Genomic DNA, 16,942 nt, shown 5'->3' on the forward strand with positions numbered 1-16,942 from the left:
GGGAAGAGGGATTGGCTTTTATATCATCTGGAAATTGTAGATCTATGAAAGCAGTAGGCGTCTCAGCACTCTTAACAAACTATAGTTCCCAGAATTCTTTTCAGGGAAGCCATGACTGTTTAAAGTGTTTTTTATACTGTTTAAAATGTGTAGTGCAGATGGGGCCTTAGCCAAAGGGTTTTAATTTCTGGTGTTCAGTCTGGCTTGTTATATCTCAGATGAACAACTATTAAGTTGAGGCTTACATCCCTGCAATTGTGCCTCTCAGATATTCTGTTGCAATGCGTTGCTTGACAAGGGGTGGTTGATGGCTGCAATGATCCAAGAATTTAGTCCCAAGAAGAGAGAGAGCGAGAGCGAGAGAGCGCTTTGTGCAAGGAATGCAATAAGAATAGGCTGACCTGGCAACATCCTCCATATGTGATGCATCAATTCCCTCTCCAAATTTTGCTTGGAAATTCAATTCTTCTTCTTCTTCTTCCTTTCCCTGATTTTCCCTGTGAAGGCTTGCTCTAGAAAGAGTTTGCAGTGCTGCCTCAGCTCAGTGGTACAGCTTGGTGTGTGAATGCAAAAGACCCCATGTTCAGTTTCTCACCTTTCTAGATAGAACAACACTGATAGCCTCTAATTTGACCCTGGCATCTTTTTGGTGCCAGTGGCACCTTTGTTGATCTTGGTATACACACCCTTGAGCTTCTGTGCTCTCTGCACAGCTGGAGGCTGCATGCTTCTGAATACCCTTTGCTAGATGCTACAGGAAGGGAGAGTGCTCCTGTGCTTGGATGCTGATTATGAGGTTTCCACCAGCATCTGGTTGGTCTCTATAAGAACAGGATAATAATAATTAATAAATAATAAACCTTTATTGTCACTACACCACCTGTGTGCAGTGAAATTAAACAAGCCCCCCCCCTCCCAATACACTCAGTCTTGTTCGCGCTCTGTGTGCTTGTCAGGAGTCAATTGCACCACTATTTTTTTTCCATTCAGCAGCCCAAAAGCCCACGGATAAAAACTGTTCTTTAACCTATTGGTGCAACTAACTATACTTCTGTATCTCCTGCCTGAAGGTAGGAGATTGAAGAGGTGCCGGCCAGGATGTGAGTCATCCCTATGAATTTTCCTTGCTCTCCTGAGGCAGCGGTCTCATGTGATGTCATCTAGCGAACTCAGAAGACAGCCCATGATGTCATGTGCTGTATTCGCCACCCTCTGTAGGGACTTCCTGTCCGTGGCTGTCAAACCACCGTACCACACTGTAATACAGTATGAAAGGACACTTTCTGTTGTGGACTGGTAGAAGGAGATCATCAATTTTTGTTTGACATTGTTCTTTTGCAACACCCTGAGGAAATGGAGTCTCGGTTGGGCCTTCCTAACCATCTGGGTTGTATTGACTTTCCAAGTGAGGTCTTCACTAAGGTAAACTCCCAGGAATTTAAACTCCCAGGAATTTTTCAGGGGAGTTTTAAATGTGTGGTATTGTAATTTTGCTTTTTTTGTTGTTGGGAGCTGCCCAGAGTGGCTGGTGCAACCCACTCAGATGAGTGGCATATAAATTACTATTTTGTTATTATTACAGATGTGCCACTGGCGTGATCCAGCTGCAGGGCCCTTCTGATGTTCTTATGATCTTGTGGATCTGGGACTCCAATTTGAGAGTGGTGGAGAACACCAGTTTGGCCCAAGTCTTACAGTTCTCATTAGTCTTTAAGTTGCTGAGGAAGGGGTGGGATAAAAATGTAGCAGTGGTAATAGTAATATCCATTCACCCAGGGTAGGTCTTCTGTTCTTTTAACAGCTGCCCAGCAGAGAAATGTTCACCAATTGCTTCTTTTCATTCTTGTGGAGATGTATCAATGAGTAAAGCTCTTCTTACATATCTGCCTGCCTGAAAGGCAGAGGGGTTTTACAAGTAGCAGGCTAATGGTGTGAATATTGGAGAGCAGGAAACCACTGGGCTTCCTGTGCAGCTGCCTGGCCTGGATCCAGAGTTGTGTGTTTGTCATGGTTGGAAGGCCTATGAACGTTATCAGTCCTCCCCAGTGGCCAGTTGCCATCTCCCTGTCAGCTAGCCAGGAGGTGACTCTCGGGAAATGCTTTCAACGTTTGAGCCAGGAATTGAAAATTGGGTGTGCCTTCCATGCAATTGCTAGGGTGGCTTTTTTGTTTTTGTAGAAACTTCAAATTCTGTGCCAGGAAGCTTCCAATGTGGCTTCTGAGGCAGGTCTAGAGAAGCCTCATGGGCTGGTGCAAGCTGTAGTCCAAAACATCTGAAGGGCGCTGGTTGCAAAAAGGCTGCAATAGGCAATACAGTGGTACCTCAGTTTAAGAACAGCCCTGACACACAAAGTAGTGTCCCGGTTTGTGAACTTTACCTCGGTCTAAGAACGGAAGCCGAATGGTGGAAGGGCACTGGCAGCAGGAGGCCTCATTAGGGAAAGTGTGCCTCGGTTTAAGAACAGTTTCAGTTTAAGAACAGACTTTCGGAACGGATTAAGTTCATAAACCAAGGTACCACTGTACTGAATTCAAGAGGTATAGGAAAGCCTTGAGGGGAAGATACATTTGCCCCACACTCCCTAGTCTCTTGGAACAAGAGCAGCTGGGCTGGGGAAGAAGTGTGCCAAATACTTGTGGGTTCTCCCCAATTGCTGTGCTCCTTTCCCTTTGATACACCATTTTTAATTTTTTTTTTGCACAAGTCTTCTTTCAAAGATAAAGAACCATATGAGCAGGGAGAGCCTTAGAGCTGCCTATTGAAACTTAGCACCTGGGCAAGAAACAGAGCAGGCGCATAAGCAGCTTGGTCACACACACACACACACACACACACACACACACACACACACACACACACTGTGGCCCCCGGTGTGATGAGATGGATGGGATTTCTAGTTAAATTAGAGAAATTCACATCTGGAAGGCTCAGATTAATTTATGCATTTAATTTTAAGATGTGTGTGCTGATGTTCACCGAAGCCACAATTTGAACTGCTGAAGAAGCTCCTTATCCTGCTCTTTGACACCTGGGATGTGTGTTTCTAGAGCCCATCCTATTCCTGTGGCTTCCTGTGATCTGTTTTAGCTTTATTTGATTCTGAATTGTAAAGCATTGTAATTTGCCCTGAGAGCCTCCTAGTGAAGGGTAGGTAATCATCCTCATCATGTGTCTTCTGCTAGTATTATTTGAACACTATTATTCTCCCACCCATTCCATACTTTCCCTCTTCTTTAATTTAATTTTCTCTCTATTTTCCTTTCCTGCAAATATATAGGTACAGATGTATATATAGAAATATCAGTTTAAACAGAGTATTTTCTCTCTTTCTAAAAATGCATCTATCAATAATAATAATAATAATAATAATAATAATAATAATAATAATAATTTATTTATATCCTGCCCTCCCCAGCCGAAGCCGGGCTCAGAGCGGCTGACAACAATAAAAGCAACACAGCATTCTAAAATCAATTCATTCTAAAATCAATTCAGAATCAAATTAATGGCAACCACACAGGTGCATGTGATGAAAACTGTGCAAACTTGGGAGGGGGGGAGTGTTTCCTATTTCTGGCCAATGGAGAAGCCGCCAAGCTAAGTTCTTGGTTATTTGGTGTTTGTTTCTAAGAAAGTTATTGCTAGGGAAGAAGCTGCTTTGTGGAGGGATGTGTGTGTGTGTGTGTGTGTGTGTGTGAGAGAGAGAGAGAGAGAGAGAGAGAGAGAGAGACTTCTCTGACACACAGCAGGCTGTTCTGCTTTCATTGTGTACATAGAGGGAGAAAACCACCCTCTTTATTTCTTTATCTACTTTATATTTATTAAACATATGTGCAAGAGAGTTGGGGAGGAACATGAGTGAAAGGATGGCACCCCCCCCTTCCCTGTGCCTAGGGGAACTTCACTGTATGCACAAATTGTTCCTGACAGCGGGAGCCTGTACTCAAAAGTGCTGGAACGCAAACAACTTAAATATTCCTCCCCTGGCTGAATGTCTTTGCCGCATTTCCCCAAGCAGGTTGGAAAAATGTGAACAGATGGTGCAGATTGGGTTGTGGTGCACAGGGGTTGCCTTGTACCAAGCCTGGGGTGTTGCTGTGCCAATTCTCTACCCCCCCCTCACCACACCCTGCAACATCCTCTGCCACTCCAAACTGCCTCCCATGCTGAGGTGAAGCTGGGTGGGTTACAGCCAGGGTTGGAAGGTGCTGTCAGTTTCGGTTCTCTCTGTTTCACATATTTCCAATCTTAAATTCAAGTTTCTTCAGCAACGTATGCTTTCTATCTTTCTGTTTTAATTCTCAATTCTTCATCCTTTTCCGTGAGAATTTTTGCCTGCTGTTTCATATAAGATACATACATTTTCCAAGCAATTTATTCCTAATGCAATGCATTTTTGTATGTTGTTTTCACCAATGCATTCATTTTTATGAATATTCCACCCCATGCCCCATGAAAGCATGCTTGGTTGGAAAATTGCATCATAAAATTCACTCTTTTTATTATTTATGCTTTTCATTTTTTAAAAATGATATTTATTAAATATTTTATAGTTATAGGAAAAAAGACAATAAAGAAAAACAATACATAAATTCAACAAACAATATATTGGCAATAAAAAGATACAATACAGGAATACAACAAAAACAAAACAAAAACATTTAAACACACATCCAAATTTCATATCTATATCTTTCATTTACTTATTTCCTCGACTTCCTCACACCTCCCTTTTTTGTATTCTAGTTCAAATTTACTAATTCAACAAATCCTTTCCCTCTTCTTCAATTTTTGTTCTATAATTTATCCTAACACAGTTTAGCTTTAAATTTCCCACTTTAACATATTAACAATTAATATTCATATAGTTCTTCATAACCCTTCTGCTAAAACCATGTAACTTCATTCCAATATTCTTCTAACATTCATTAATTTTGCAATACAGTGGTGCCTCGCAAGACGAAAAGAATCCGTTCCGTGAGTCTCTTCGTCTAGCGGTTTTGTCGTCTTGCGAAGCAAGCCCATTAGCGGATTAGCGCTATTAGCGGTTTAGCGGCTATTAGCGGCTGTTAAAGGCTTAAGGGATTAGCGGATTAGCTGCTAAAAGGCTATTAGCATCTTAGTGCCTTAGAAAAAGGGGGTGGGGAGCGGAAAAAAACCCCCAGGAATCGCAATACATTTTCGTCTTGCGAAGCAAGCCCATAGAGAAATTCGTCCTGCGAAGCATCTCCAAAATGGAAAACCCTTTCGTCTAGCGGGTTTTCCGTCTTGCGAGGCATTTGTCTTGCGGGGCACCACTGTATTTCTGTAAATATACTTTAAATTTTTTCCAATCTTCGTCCATCAACTCTTCTCCCTGGTCTCAGATTCTGCCAGTCATTTCCGCCATTTCCATATAGTCCATCAGCTTCATCTGCCATTCTTCCCGGGTGGGTAGCTCTTGTGTCTTCCAATACTTTGCTATGAGTATCCTTGCTGCTGTTGTAGCGTACATAAAAAAGGTTCTATCTTTCTTTAACACCAATTGGCCGACCATGCCCAGGAGAAAGGCCTCTGGTTTCTTCAGAAAGGTATATTTAAATACCTTTTTCATTTCATTATATATCATTTCCCAGAAGGTCTTAATCCTTGGGCACGTCCACCAAAGGTGAAAAAAGGTACCTTCCGTTTCTTTACATTTCCAGCATTTATTGTCGGGCAAATGATAAATATTATTTATGCTTTTCAAGTTTATACATCTTACTAATTTTACAATCATTTTGGCATTTCATAGCTTGACTTCCTTCCCCCTCTTTCTGTGGTTCCTTAAATTTACTTTTAATATCTTCTTCATATCCAAATTATCTTAATTTACTCATTTATTCATCTTCTTTAAATACATACCCTTATGAAGAAGCAGCAACAACAACCTACAGCACAAATTTCACTCCTGTGCTTGGGTCCTGCTTCTGGGTTTCCACGGACATCTGGCTGGCCAGTGTGAGAAACAAGGTACTGGCCTAAATGAGCAAGGCTCTTCTCAGGTTCTTATGGGACAAAAGCAGAATGAGTGTGTATCATTGACTATGCCTCTATGGCTGCAATTCCATCTGCTGTTGGTCACCCTGTCTTCTGCTTTACCAGCCCCAATGGGCACCAGGTGTCATGACCTTCATGTTCCTAGGAGTGGTGGAATTGAATGCCCAGAACAAACCTCGGGATATGTCTTTCACCTTGTGGGGCCACACAGGAGCCACACAGTACCAGAGAGACCATGCAGGGATCTTTACCGTCTCAAGAAGGCAAAAGATTCTCTGTTGATGTGGCCTCCTTTCTTGTGATTGGCAGCTGCGAGTGGCATATGGTTGACCATAATTGATATGGGCGTTTCTGGCATGTACTTCTGAACTTCTTGCTGCCTTCACCTTTGGTCTATGGGCATGGCTTGTTGACTTTGTGAAGAAGTTGAGTGTGTGGGGGGGTTGGGGGGGAGCTCGGAGTACTGTAAATCTCCTACACAGTGTGGGCTGCAGGAGCAGCTTCTGAGCAGATGGCACGTCAATATAGCACACAAGGGCATATCCTTTGAATCTGTAAGAAATGCAAGGCAAGCTGAAATCTTCTTGGCAGAAGAGCAAATTTGGAGGGGTTTGATGGAAGAGCTATTTCTGGAGGAGTTTGCTCAGAAGGAAGGGCTTAGGAAAACAACCCCCCCCCCCAAACTATTGGATCAGATCAAGGATCATGCTTGCTAGCACTGAAACTTAAGACGATGCTGCTGGATCAGGCCAATGGCCCATCTAGTCCTGTTTTCACCGTGGCCAACCATGTGTTTCTGGGAAACCCACAAGCAGGATCCAAGCACAAGAACACTCTCTCTTTCTATCGTCTCCAGCAATTGGCATTCCAAAGTATTACTGCCAGCTTGTCATTGTGCTTCTGAAGATGCATCATTGGAAAGCCCATAAGCAGAGCGATGAAAGCAACAACACCTTCCCCACTGCTAGTTCCCATCACCTGATCTTCAGACGCAAACTGAATGAGGCTTAATTTAATTTTTTGTGACTAATAGCTGCTCACATCTCTCCTCCTCCTCCAAGGCTGAAGTTCTACTCTTCTTTAAAAAAAAATAGTTTTTGTTAAAGTTTTTGTGTGTGTTATAAAGCAAACAAATAAACCGGGGAAAGTACATTTATATAGCATCTCCATTTTTTATTCGTAGAGTCTTTTTCACAGTTCATATACATTCTGTATCATGCTAGATGTCATGCAGTTGGGGGGGGGGGAACAGGGACAGAGAAAGATAGAGCCACCTGAGTTCATGGCCAGCACCTTGTCCTATGGCGGTGAGTTCCACAGTTTTAACCATGCATTTTGTGAAGAAGTCTTTTCTTCTGACAGTCTTGAATCTTCTTCCAGTTGATTTCTGTTGCAGAAAGGTTACCCCATACTCTCCAACATTTCTCCGGTGAGAATAGGGCTATCCTATTCAATAACAACAACAAATATTTTATTATTTACACCCTTCCAACTCTACAGTTCTATGATTATATGATCTAGAGATCTGCCTGTAGACTGCTTTACTTCCCCTGGTGGTGTCAGACAGTTCCAGTATAGACCACCCCTACTGTCCCCATAATTCCAATGGGCAGAGTTCTGGGCTCTGCTTGTTTAGGGAAGTTTCTCAGTTTGTTTTGACTTCCATGGCAGAGAGGATGTTCTAGAACTTGGATGGCAAGAGGCAAAAGTTGTTGAGAACAAGGTAACCAGCACCTCTCTTTAGGGCATCAGTTTTCCACTAAAAAACCCCCACAAAGCTTTGGGTGATGGGTTGGCACCGTGAAACAGTTTGCTTGGGAGCAGAATTCATGCCAGATTGGCAAAGATCCTTCCTGTCTCTCTGTCTGTCCCCCCCTCCTTTTCTGAGTGCTGAATCACAGACACCCTGCCTACACAGGGGAGGTCTTGTCTCACTGCATCATGTCCCACTTGGAGAGTGATATCCGTACTTGTCCCTGGAAGCAACTGCTCTTGGTAGCTCTGTGAAGATTTCCTTTGCTGGATTATGAGATGATATTTATAAAGGAGCGTTTTGAATCTTTCATGCATCCTGAGTCAAGCTGGATGGGGGGGGCAGCCGGGGGTGGTGGTGCAAAGCCTTGGCTGGGGAGATAAAAATGCTTCCATTGACGAGTGCTGAAATGAAAGGGATTGACAGGAGCCAATACTCTGTGTGTGATTCACTCTAGTTTGCTGGAATTTTGCACCAAGTCTTCACAGGTAACTTGCAACTTGCATGGGGGTTACATTCTGAGGATTGCATGTAAAGCCCAAGTCAACCTGGAGAACAACCCTGGAACTACCCTGCTGAAACTATCCCTACCTTTCTGAAGCCTGTAGTTGGCATGCCAAGCAGGTCTTGCCCCCGTCCCCTATGCAAGGCAGAGACCTTTAAAGAGGTTTGTAAGGACCTTTCAATGGAGTTTTGGGACAAGAGCTTCCCAAAGTCTTTGTCACAAGAGCTTCCCAAAGTCTTTTAAGCGGGTCTGAGAACTTAAAAGCTCTTTCCATGCCAGGAAAATAATGCACAAAAGAGTTTTTAAACTCTCTGCCTTCCATGCAATTAGTCTGTGTGATTTCAGCTGGCTGGTTGCCAAGTGCGTAAAGCTGAAATCACGCGAGTTGAATGCATGTCATTTGAGAATTATTTGTATTTTTCATCAGATAAAGTGCCACCACTCTGTGCCTCAGAACTAGACATGCTGTTTTGGCATGTCTTCAGATTTCTCTCTGTTGGCTCTGGGTCTCAGAGGTCAAATGACATGTAACACCTGTCATGTTTCAAACAAGCCAGCTGAACCTGACTGCTTTCATTGGAGAGAAAGCAGCCATGGACACACCCACTGACCTGGAATGTCGACTGGGGTCCTTTGTGGGTTTTCTGCTAAAGATTGCCCTCTCCCCCCACCATCTTACTTAGCTGCTATTTGGTCCTAAGGATGGTGTTTGCCATAAGCAGTCCTTGGGGCGCTGGAGTTCAAAAACCACTGGGTTAATTCTGAGTCCTAATCTAGATTGGAGCTGGAGTTCTCAAGTGTTACACACACAGCACCTAGTTAAACTATAGAATTCTCTCTCATGAGAAGCCGTGGCGGACCCCAACTTGCATGGCTTTAAAAGAATATTAAACAAATTGATGGAGGAAAAGGCTATAAATAGCTACTAGTCATGAGAACTGTGAGAGCAGGATGGTGGTCTAAATGGGCCATTGGCCTGGTCCAGCAGGCTCTTCTGATGCACTGGCTTTGGAATACAATGGCAGTAAGAGAAGGGATGCAGCTTTGTTCTTCCTCCACTGTTGGGGGCTGTGTGCCTCTGAAAACCAGTAGCTGTGAATTGCAAGCTGGCGGAATTGCTGTTGCACTCAGGTCCTGCTTGTAGGTTTCCCACAGGCATCTGATTGGCCACTGTGAGAACAGGATGTTGGGCTGCCTGACCCACCAGGGATTGTCTTATGGGCTGCTATACCCCCATGCAGAAGGCTGGTTTAAGACATAGGGAACAAGATTAACCTGAGTCAGACCATCTGTTCATCTAGTTAAGGATTGCCTCTGAATACCTGGCGCTGGGAGTTACAGGTGGGGAGAGCGCTGGTCCTGCTTTTGGGCTTCCCAGAAGAGACATCTGGTTGGGCACTGTGAGGACAGGATGCTGGGCTAGACAGGGCTTTGGCCTGATCCAACAGGATCCTATAAAGTTCTTAAGTGCTATGCATTTCGTCTGGATTCAACATGACAGACGTGAAGGCAGAGTCATTCCTTGAACAAGAGCCAAGACTTAGTGCTGAGCCTGGCCTGGTAAATTTGTTTAGTGGAGAAAGTGGAGCTCGGCAGTACAGTGGGACTCCTTCCCATCCACATCCTGCTTCCAGGGCTGGGTCACTTCCACCATGGAGAGATAATCTGGCTCAGTCGGTGATATGCTGAGTATAATTAAAGAGGCCCACTGCTTGGAGCAGAAGCAACTTGGAAGCATTAATGCAAGAAATGCTGTTCATTATCAGAAAGTCTGCTTAAGTGTTTGTCATTAATTGCCTGGTCTGTTGCCACCTTCTGACTGGCCCAAGCTCACGTCCTGATGAGCCATTGCCTGCAGGTGAAGTCAGCCCATGTGTGTTTTGGTTTTGCTCCAAGGCCGTTAACGTAACTATCTGCATGAGGAAAATTGGATAAAACTAGTTGCTGTCCTTGCTGGAACCAGAAAAATGCAGAAAGGGTGACTGCTATGAAGGGGCTGTGAGCTTACAAAGTCTTTATAGAGGGGAGAGCTGGAACTCAATGGACATTCTGCTGGCCATGCTCTCCTCACAAAAGATCACTGGTAGAGCACCTGCCTTGCAAGCCAAGAGTCTCAGGTTCAGTCTCTGGAATCTCCAGGCAGAGTTTGAAAAGAGCCACTTCAAGTCAGTGTAGACAATACTCGCTAGATAGTCCAGTGGTTGAACTCAGTATAATGCAGCTTCCTGTGTCTCTTCCTAAGGCAAACTATTTTTTGTTTGTTTGTAAGCAGTGGGCTGGTGTCTAGTGTTAACAGTGATGTATTGGACTAAGGCCAGGGGAGATCTGGGTTCAAATGCCTACTTGACCATGAAGTTCACTGGATGACCTTAGGCCGGTCATATCTCTCAGACTAACCTACCTCACAGGATTGATGTGAGGATAAAATGGAGAGGGTGGGGGAAATTATGAACAGTATGCTGCCTTCAGCTCCTTGGGCAAAAGGCAGGATAAAAATATATAAAGATATTTGAGCTCCTTGGGGGGGAAAGGTGGGATATAAATGTAAATAATATCTATCATCATCATTATCAATAATTAAAAAAACTTTCAATGGGTGTTAGTCATGATGGCTGTATTTTGGGGGTGGGAAACCTGTAGCCATCCAGACTAGAGATGGGGGGGGGGAGTCTGATTGTGTTCCCCATTTAATGGGGAGCTCACCTACTGAATTGCCCTTTCCAAAACAGTTTGTGAATTCTTTTTTGAAAATGTTCATTCTTCACCACACATATTTGCAACCCATTTTTCACAAAATAATGCATATCTGCATGTTATTTTCACAAATATATGCACCCTTATGCACACTTTACCTAGCATGAAATATCCCCCCCCCCCCCCTGCCCATTGCTTGGCTGCAAAATTCAGAGAAGTTTAACTTTAGAAGGCTGACCAAGTTTTGGTTTGCATATTGCTTCAGAGTTTTGAGAATTTACCTCCAAATGTGAACTTCAGCAGATTTTTCTCCTATGCCTAACTATGACTTTTGCCATCATGGCCAGCCTACTCATGAGGCAAGGAGAGGAGAATACACAGGGGCAGCAGATCTGGCTTCCAAGGAAGGCCGTTTGGCGAATAGAAGGTGCAGCACATCTCTTCCCACCCTTGTTCCTGATGTAGATCTTCATTCACCCCTTCTTGCTTGGTTGGGGAGGGCAACCCTCTGTGGTTTGCCCAATGTTTTGGCCAGTGCTGTTTTTCTAGAAATCCCCTCCTTCTCAGCATCAGACTTGGATTATGCAAAATGACCAAATGTATGCAAATTAGCTTGATGTTCTAAATGTATTCAAGTTGCAGATTCCAGCATTTCTTGTTGGAGAATGTGAATAACCCCAGCATTGAAGTTTTTTGGTTTTTTTAAAGACCAGAGTCTGAATCACAGGCAGCTTGCCCATCTATAAATTGAGCAGGAAACTAAATCTTTAATTCTCCCAGCCCCCTAGTGTCTTCAAAACACTCATCTTTGCAGGAGCAACTTAGATTCAGTCTTGCTAACATCCAAATCTCTCCATCCTTATTTTTGTGCTGAGGTAACCAAGGAGACGAAGCACTCAGATTATTTTATAGTAAGCAATAAAAAGAGCTTTTAATTGTTTCTCACACTTTTAAGAGTTCCCAAGCCTGCATTTGGTGAAATAGTGTATTAGTCTCTCTCTCTCCTTGTAGGTTTAGAGGAGGGTAAAATATGAATTGCTCATGAAAAGATTCTCTTTGTTTCGAAGGCAGCTGTCACCTTGCAGGTTTTTAAGATTGTCTCTGTTAACTGACATGTGTAGAACAGAAGTTTTGAAAGTTAACAGTTCGGGTTCCCCAGACATGAGAGGAGTTCCACAATTGGCTCTCAAGTGTTCCCAGTTGCGTCAGTGTGTGATACACACAGTTGAATCCCCACAACACCATGTCCACTGTGAAGCAGGAGAAGTGTGTGACCCTAAGGACAAACAAATCTGTCAATTTCAACTTCCCATGGCTTTTTTTTAAAAAAAAATATTTAATCATTTTTTCGATACAAACAACAACCACAAAAGATACATACAACAAAAACCATAATAACAATAATAACACAATTTGACAATTCAGATTTGAATACACTGATATACCTATGACTACACCTTTTTAAACAACATTTTCCCACCTCTCTCTCCTCCCCCTACTTCCCACAACTATCGCTTAAATATTTGTTCCAAATTTCTTTGTACAGTGGTGCCTCGGGTTAAGAACTTAATTCGTTCTGAAGGTCCGTTCTTAACCTGAAATTGTTCTTAACCTGATGCACTACTTTAGCTAATAGGGCCTCCCGCTGCCACCGCTGTGCAATTTCTGTTCTCATCCTGAAGCAAAGTTCTTAACCCGAGGTACTATTTCTGGGTTAGCGGAGTCTGTAACCTGAAGCGTCTGTAACCCGAGGTACCACTGTATTTATACATTCTTATTTTGCATCAACATGCAATTCGTTTGTATGTAGCTAATCTGTCCATATTGTTAATCCATGTGATCAATGGAATCTTTTTGCGTCTCTTCCAATTCATCAAAACAAGGGGGTTTTTTTTGCTTCTAGTACAGCACGGTACATCCATTTTTTTGACCGCTTGAAATCTCCCACATTTTTGGAATATAATTTAGAATTAAATTCAATTCCCCTAAATAACAATTTCTTTTTATTACTCTTGCTATAAATATCCTCACCTCACACCAAAACAATCTTATCATTGGGCGGTTAATCAACATATGTACTAAGTTCTCATTTTTACTCCCACATCTCCAGCCGTTGTCTGCACTTGTTATTTTCAGCTCTATCTGCTGATGGATGGCCACACCGACTCGGCCCCGGACACACTGACCAGATGCTTGGAAGCTGTGGCTGGATGGTTTTGTGGGAGCCGATTGAAACTAAATCCTTCGAAGACAGAGGTCCTCTGGCTGGGTCGGGATGGCATGGGGATGAGGGACCAACTCCCTTCTCTTGCGGGGGCCCAATTAGTGCCATTGCCTTCCGTTAAGAGTTTGGGTGTAATCCTTGACGCCTCCCTTTCCATGGAGGCGCAGGTTACAACAACAGCCAAGGCGACATTTTTCCACCTTTGCCGCATCAAGCAGTTGGTCCCTTACCTTTCCCGCCCCGATCTGGCCACAGTGATCCATGCGACGGTCATCTCCAGGCTTGACTACTGTAATTCGCTCTACGCGGGGCTGCCCTTGAAGTTGTCCCAGAAACTCCAGCGGGTACAGAATGCTGCAGCGAGGCTCCTCACGGGGTCTCTGCCACGGGAGCATATTCACCCAGTGCTTTTCAAGCTGCACTGGCTCCCGGTGGAGTACAGGGTCAGATTTAAGGTGCTGCTTTTGACCTTTAAAGCCCTTCATGGCCTAGGACCCTAATACCTACGGGACTGCGTCTCCCAGTATGTCCCATGGAAAGCCTCAAGGTCCATAAATAGCAATACCCTAGAGGTCCCAGGCCCTAAGGAAGTTAGATTGGCTTCAACCAGAGCCAGGGCCTTTTCAACTCTGGCTCCGGCCTGGTGGAACGCTCGGCAGGATCTGATTTCTTTCCGCAGGGCCTGTAAGACAGAGTTGTTCCGCCTTGCCTGGAATCAACTTGATTCCCTCCCCCTCTTTCTTTTTTCCTTTCTCCTCCTGTGAAGAGGCTGCATCTTAATGTTTTAATGTTTCAATATTTTAATTGTATTTTAATCTTGTTTTTAAGTTATATTCATTCAACTTGTTTTTATTGTTGTTGTTAGCCGCCCTTAGCCCGACCTTGGCTGGGGAAGGCGGGGTATAAATAAATTATTATTATTATTATTATTATTATTATTATTATTATTATTATTATTATCATCTTCTGGTATAGTTTTGCTGGAGTCCAGTGGACTCTGAATATTATTTTCTGTTGAATAAGTCTTAGTCTTAGATCCATAGAGGCTATTTCTGTTGATTTTATACTTGACTCCCATATATCATTTGTTATCTATACCCCTAACTCTTCACTCCATTTTTTCCTATCATATTCTAAATCCTATTTCGTCCTGTTGAGTAGGGTTTTATATAGTGCAAGTGTAGAGTTTTTTGTTGCAGAGATTAAACCTTGTAGCAGCATGGGTGTTTCCGATGCTGCTATAGCGTCTGGGCCAAACTGCCTTTCCAACATATGTTTCAATTGGATATATTGCCATTGTGTTTCACTGGTTAATCCATACTTTACATGCAAAGTCTTATATTCCACAAATTTGTAATTTTCATCAATTAATTGATTCACTGTCAAAATAACTTTTTTATCCAATTTTGCCAAATTATTACTTGATTTCCAGTTTTTAATTTTGGGTTGGCCCATATTGTTAATTTCTCATGCTGATAGGGGTGATCCTTATTATTTTGTTTATATTCATCCAAATTTTTATAGGTGCTTTAATAGTCTCAAGGATAATAGAATATTTCATAAAATTGGAGCTGTGTAGTATAGTCCTACAAGAGGTTCAAAGAAACTATGTTCAAGAGTAGCCCTGTTTGCTCTCCAACAATTAGTCTTACTCAGCAGGTAAGCCTGGTGATTTGGGAGCCCAAGGCCACCTTCCTTAGTTTGAAGTTGCATTTTATGTAGTGATATTTTTGGTGGCTTTATACCCCACGGGCACTATCTAAATGGTTGATTTATATTTTGGAAGTATAATTTGGGGATATATATTGGTAATCCTCTAAGAATGTATAAAAGCTTTGGAACAACATTCATTTTAGGACATTAACCTTTCCCCAAAGGGAGAGGTTTAGAGGTCCCCATCTTTCAATATCAAAAGAAATCTCAGACACCCATGGCTTTTCATTTTTCCACTTTCCTGTTTTCCACATTTCCACATCAGTTTCCTTTTTTTTAAAAAAAAGCTTCCCCATGACTGTTCTTCAGCATCTCAGTGTGAATTTCTCCCAGTTTAACATGTTTGTATACAAAAAGCTCGTCTAGTCCAGCATCTTGCTGACCCAAGTTAACCCCTTCGGGCATAGCCAGGCATCTCCTGTAGTCGACATGCAGGGTAATACTAAGCAAGGCAGCGTGTCGGGAAGCTGACTGACTGCAAAACTGAGCAAAGCTAGGATGGATAGTTGCATCTGTGACACTAGGGTTCAATCCTCTACTTCACCCTGGACTCATTAGTCTCCGTCATCTTTGCCTATATGTAAAACGAGGACAACAGCACTGGGTTGCTGTTTGCAGAGGTGAACATAATCACTGAAAGGCACTTCACAATTTTTAAAGAAACAGAAACATTTCCTTAATTGGCTTTTATAAGTAATGCTGTTTTTACCAAACTTAGAAATTATGCAAATCCCCAAATATTCCAAATCTACATGGGATTTTTAAAGAACCTTCTGACAGTCATATTTGTCTGGAGCTTTTCTATCTGAGGCTGAAATTCAGCAGGGAGGGAGAGACAGCTTTATTGGCTCCAGTCAAAAGATACCACGCTGGTAGCTTCATTTCACAGTTGAATTTCTTTAATTATCTTCAAAGGTAGATTTTTCTTTGGCTGTTCAGTTTTGGCCATCAAGCGGCCAAATTCTGCCGTGCAGCAAGTGAAAAGAAACTTAAAACTGGCATGCGTTTGAAATTCTTCTTTTTTAAAAAGGTTCCTCTTTTTTTCCTGTGAGAAGCCTGTAACTATGAAAAAGGCAAAGGTAACAGAAGACCATAAATTCATGGAGAATTCCTGGCATATTTTATCACTGATTAAAAGGGCAGCTAGACTTACATCAGCAAATGTGTTATTATGAAACCCAGCTCTGGAATGTGAAGAGACAATAATAGTATGTAGTTCCCTTTTTATCTCCCCCCTCCCCCAACATATTCACATGCTCCCTAACCCTACACAGCACAGGTGAGGCATCTGTTGGCCTCCCAAAGTTGATGGACTACAGCTCCCTTCACCTCTGATTAGGGATGTATGAAGTCAGCAATTTCCATTCCAACATGTATTGCTCACGATCAATGCTGTTTCTGTTCCTCTGCAGTTCAGCTTCCACCAAATGCTACAATAGTTACCCAACTGTCTTCTACAGTGGTGCCCCGCAAGATGAATGCCTCGCAAGACGGAAAACCCGCTAGACGAAAGGGTTTTCCGTTTTGGAGGTGCTTCGCAGGACGAATTTGCTATGGGCTTTCTTCGCAAGACGAAAATGTCTTGCGATTCCTGGGGGTTTTTTTCCGCTCCCCACCCCCTTTTTCTAAGGCACTAAGCTGCTAATAGCCTTTTAGCAGCTAATCCGCTAATCCCTTAAGCCTTTAATAGCCGCTAATAGCCGCTAAACCGCTAATAGCGCTAATCCGCTAATGGGCTTGCTTCGCAAGACGAAAAAACCGCTATACGAAGAGACTCACGGAACGGATTCTTTTCGTCTTGCGAGGCACCACTGTACTTAATGTACGTTATGTAAGCTATGTAACTATTTATTTGACCTAACATTCATTTCAGAGAAAGGAAAAGTAATTACTGTAGCTATGTAATGCTTGCAAACTTAAAAAACAACAACAACAACACAGTGATGTGAAAGAATACATCACTTGACTGATTTCCATTCCTAATCACAGACAAAAACAAGAACTGTAACAATTTATGCTTCTTTTCTATTTTTC

At 42.8% G+C, this 16,942-nt stretch overlaps 1 protein-coding gene across 12 annotated transcripts in view; it reads left to right on the forward strand.

The window, feature by feature from the left end:
• HTR2C (5-hydroxytryptamine receptor 2C) overlaps positions 1-16,942 on the forward strand; it is a 238,968-nt gene that overhangs the window by 109,039 nt on the left and 112,987 nt on the right. The window lies entirely within an intron of this gene.

This window comes from Podarcis tiliguerta (genome assembly GCF_965153285.1).
Source record: "Podarcis tiliguerta genome assembly, chromosome: Z".
Lineage (NCBI taxonomy): Eukaryota > Metazoa > Chordata > Lepidosauria > Squamata > Lacertidae > Podarcis > Podarcis tiliguerta.